The sequence below is a fragment of the Palaemon carinicauda genome, chromosome 2, assembly GCF_036898095.1.
Source record: "Palaemon carinicauda isolate YSFRI2023 chromosome 2, ASM3689809v2, whole genome shotgun sequence".
Lineage (NCBI taxonomy): Eukaryota > Metazoa > Arthropoda > Malacostraca > Decapoda > Palaemonidae > Palaemon > Palaemon carinicauda.
In genome coordinates this window covers 75873713-75878712 of record NC_090726.1, presented here as the reverse complement: position 1 = coordinate 75878712, position 5000 = coordinate 75873713, and the positions used below count along the sequence as shown (strand labels likewise).

General features: G+C 36.7%; 1 protein-coding gene across 1 annotated transcript in view; it reads right to left on the bottom strand.

Annotated features, from left to right (window-relative positions):
• The window catches only part of LOC137617644 (uncharacterized), a 12224-nt gene that overhangs the window by 754 nt on the left and 6470 nt on the right, over window positions 1–5000 (bottom strand). The window lies entirely within an intron of this gene.

The window sequence follows — 5000 nt, the reverse complement described above, 5'->3', positions numbered from 1 at the left end:
TCTATTCAACAAATTAAGATGAGAATCAGCAGCTGAAGACCAGACAGGAGAACAATACAAAAAACAAGGTAGAATGAAAGAATTAAAACACTTCAGAATAGATTGATCACCGAAAATCTTGTAAGACTTTCTCAATAAGCCATTTTTTTGTGCAATTGAAGAAGACACAGACCTAACGTGTTTCTCAAAAGTAAATTTGCCATCGAGAATCGCACCTAAAATTTCAAAAGAGTCATACAAATTTGAAGAAACATAATCAATACTGAGATCTGGATGTTGAGGAGACACCGTACTTGACCAACTTGCAATCATACTTTGAGTTTTGTTAGGATTCAACTTCATACCCCATAATTTGTACCATGCACTAATTTTAGCTAAATCTCTATTAAGGGATTCACCAACCCCAGATCTACATTCAGGGGATGGAATTGATGCAAAGAGAGTAGCATCATCTGCATATGCAAAAAGCTTGTTTTCTAGGCCAAACCACATGTCATGTGTATATAGTATGAAGAGTAATAGGCCAAGAACACTACCCTGTGGAACACCGGATATCACATTCCTATATTCACTATGGTGCCCATCAACAACAACTCTTTGAGATCTATTACTTAAAAAATCAATAATAATGCTAAGAAATAACCCACCCACTCCGAACTGTTTGAGTTTGAAAACAAGGACCTCATGATTAACATAGTCAAAGGCAGCACCAAAGTCAAGGCCAATCATACGAACTTCCTGACCACAATCAAGGGATTTCTGTAGAGCATTGGAGATTGTAGGAAGGGCATCACATGCTCCAAGGCCTTTACGAAACCCAAATTGCAAACTAGGGAATAGATGATTACCTTCAGCCACCCTATTTGCCAGAAGAAGTTCAAAAACTTCAGATAATATGGGAGTTATGGAAATTGGGCGGTAATCAGTGGGACTTGAGCTACCACAAACACATTTACATACAGGAGTAACATTACCAATTCTCCAACAAGTGCTAAAAGCTCCTCTTCTTGCTAACTTGCTCAAAATAACAGATAACTTTGGAGGTAAGAAATATGCCGTTTTTTGTAATAAAACAAAGGAAAAATACGATTTGGGTCTACACCTCCATAAGCATCAAGGTCCATCAACAGAGCTTTAATATCACGAGATCGAAAAGCTAAACTAGTTAGTTTAGCCTCAGGAAAACAGGAATGAGGAAGTTTAAGTTTTTCATTACTCTAGCCTCAGGAAAAGAGGAATGAGAAAGTTTAAGTTTTTCATTACTCTGTTTACTGTAAAAAACATCAGCCATCTGGTTTAAGTAAAAGAGGAACTGTTGCATCTATACCAAAGAGTGTAGATTTAAGGGTAGACCACCATTTATGTTCCTGAGTTGTACCAGAAAGGGTTTCTTTTATGGTTAAATTGTACTCCTTTTCAGTTGAGGCATAAACTCTCTAAGCCAAAGCTCGAAGCTGAGTATAGTTGTCCCAGGTCAAATCTGATCTGTTACCCTTCCAAAGGTGATAGGCCTCCTGCTTCTCCAAATAAGCACGTCTACGGTTTGTCCTTCACTCGGTACCTTAGCACACGAGAAGGGATACGCCTATCAATTATGTTGACTAGACTCTCATTTAAAGGGACAACAGGATCTACACTACTATATAATTATGACCAATTCAAACACAGAAGATCATGAAAAACCCCATTCTAATCTGCTTGGAATTTCATACAAATTTTACAAGAGTATGATATATCAGGGACAGGCTTCTCAGTCTTCACTACTAATGAAATCAAGGCATGATCAGATGTCCCGACTGGAGAATCAACCTTACTAGTTATAACGCCAGGGGAGTCAGTGTATACGAGGTCCAGGCAATTACCAGACCTGTGAGTAGCTTCTTTTATGATTTGCTCACAGCCTGATTCAGAGGCAAAGTCTAAAGTTCTTAAGCCATAGTGATCGGTAGGAGAGATAGAGCTTAACCACTCCCTATGGTGAGCATTAAAATCACCAACAAAGACAAAAGAAGCCTTTCTATCATCTTCTTGTATCTTACCAATAATGGTAAGAAGACAATCGAAGATAGAATCATCCATGTCTGGATTCCGATAGATCGAACACAAATAAAAGTTGTTATGCCTGCCACAAACTTTTATTACCTTAATCTCATGACATCCACATTCATAGCAGGACTTATGAGAAGCAGGGTACTTGGTCCTAATATACACCGAGTGATTTTGTGCGTGAAGTGGAGTTATGCGAAATTATCAATGATGAGATCTTGGGAGCCACAACTTCATCCAGTCCGCACGGTCGAACACACTCAGAACTTGATTATGCAAGCACAAAAACTGTGTCTGCCATAATATCAACTTGTAGCTAGGTACATTGTTGATAATTACTCCGATGTAATTGCAATTGGAGATGAGCCACTCAAGAGGATTGCTCGATTTCCTCTTAGTATTAAAACTGGGGAGTCGGAGCTAATCAGGTCTAGGCCTTATAAGGTACCCATTCATTTTCAGGGATATATAAAAAGGGAAATTTGTAAATCAAAGGAAAAAGAGAGCAGAATCCCCCTGGGCTTTTCCTATTATAGCTGTTAGGAAAAAGGATGTCTTGGTAAGATTGTGTTGATTAAAGGAAATTGAAAGCAGTCACTAAGGATATTGCATTTTCATTGCCCTTGATCGAAGAATTACTTGTGAAGGTACAAGATAACATTTTTTTTTACAGCTATTAATATAAAATCTGGATATTATCAAATACCCATTCAGGAAGACAGTAAATGTAAAATGGCCTTTATAGCCAACGATCAACTATATCAGTTTAATTTTCCTCCTTTCGGTGTTTAAAATTTTCCAAGTCATTTATCTAGAGTAATGATGGCGGTTTTGTCTCCCTTAATTGGCCATAATATTCTTGTTCATTTAGACGATATCATAATTACAGGGAAAATGGTCGAAGAACATAATGAAAATATTCGTAAAGTTTTACCATTGCGACGTAATGGTATGAAAATAAATTTGTCAAAGGACATTTTTTTCTGTAAACAGGTTGAATTTCTAGGTCATATAATAACCCCAGATGGTATCCAACCCTACCCCAATAAAGTACGAGCTATCAGATATTTTCCTAGACCACATACCCCTAAGGAAGTAGCTGGGTTCCTTCGACTTGCTGGGTATTGCCGTAAATACAAAAGAAGTTTTGGAGAGATAGCGAGACCCTTAGATATTTTAAAGAAACAAAAAGTATTAAAACGGGGAGGGGAAGAAGAAAGGGTCTTTAACCATTTGAAAGCTGCCTTAACTAGTAATGACTAACTCTCACATCCTAGATTTGATATGCCGTTTTTATTGAAAACAGATGCAAGTAGCATAGCAATCGGTGGCATAATTTTTCAACGGAATGATAAAGGTAGAAAGCGACCCATTTGTTTTGCTTCCAGGGCATTAAAAGCGGCAGAAAAGAATTGTAGTAAATTCCATCGAGAGGCACTGGCTATTCTTTGGGTTATAGAAAGGCATTGGTTCTTTTTATTTGGTTAGCAGATTGAGTTGCAAAGTTATCATCGCCCCTTACTTGATTTATTGTACAAAGGAGACTTGACGTCTAGACAAGCGAGATTGGTTAAAAGATTGTTAGAGTTTAATTTGAAGGGGTTTGACCACATAAAAGGTGAAGCTAACAAGTTAGTTGATGCCATCTCTAGAGGTGTAGTAATACAAGTAACAGCAAAAGAGGAACGAATAACAAATCCAAAATATTGAAGGCCCCCATCAAAATAGAAAAAGGGATTTGATTTCACGTGAGGAGCAATCAGTAAATGAGATGCACGAGAGAGAGAGAGAGAGAGAGAGAGAGAGAGAGAGAGAGAGAGAGAGAGAGAGAGAGAGAGAGAGAGAGAGAGAATGTTTGTGGGTTGCCAAGAGCATGACCATGGGTGTCTGGAATGTGTGCCCTGATGATGCAGGCGTGATTGACTTGGAGGGTTGGGACGTAAAAGAAGTTCGTGAGAGACAGAAAAAAGAGCAATGGATTGAAAGGGTGAGATCAGTGATTGAAGAGGAATCGGAAAGTTAGCCATTATTTATGAATGTGACTCGTGAGAATTTTTTTTTTATAGAGTAAGATCTTATATTGTGCTTACGAGAAGAGGGAAGGGGAATTTTGTACAAGGGTAATTCTTCCTCCGTCTTTAATTAATCGAACAATACACACTTTACATGCAAGTCCATATGCAGGCATTTATAGATTGATAGGGCATTTAGGAGATCACAAGAATCCTTCTTTTGGTTAGGAATGAAAAAATCTATAGCAAATTATATAAAATGCTGCCATGCTTGTAATTGTTTCAAAGAACAATAAAACACTGTATCGGAAGCCTGAAAGTGGCCTGTGATTCCTTTTAAATTTTATAGGGTGCATATAAATGTGGTAGGACCATATCTTACTGGTTTAACACAACATAAGTATATATGTGTATTTGTGGATGCCTTTTCTCGTTTGGGTTACCCGATAATAATAATAATAATAATAATAATAATAATAATAATAATAATAATAATAATAATAATAATAATAATAATAATAATAATAATAATAATAATAAGGGGAGAAAATGAAAAACATGTCAGCTATGGTTAAAGAATGGTAGGAAGGACCATATTCAAAGTTTCACAAATTTTTTTATGAGATCATCGGCTTAGCAGATAATTCGTTGTGCATATAAAATTTGATCAGATAAGAAAAAGGAAAGCGGTGGGATGAAAAAAGTGAAAGATTTACTTCGTTAAAAGATAAGTGTTAATCTGAAATGTAGTTGCATGGTGTATTATAGAGAGGGGCCGGGCATGTAAGATGATCACTATGTTCGTTAAATATAAATATAGAGGGAAAAGGATGACCAGTAACAAAACCAGAACACGGTAGATAATTACAAACTTAGGGAAGAATGAAATCAGATATACAAAGAAATAAATCCAGAGAAGAAGATAGATTAATAAATAAATCT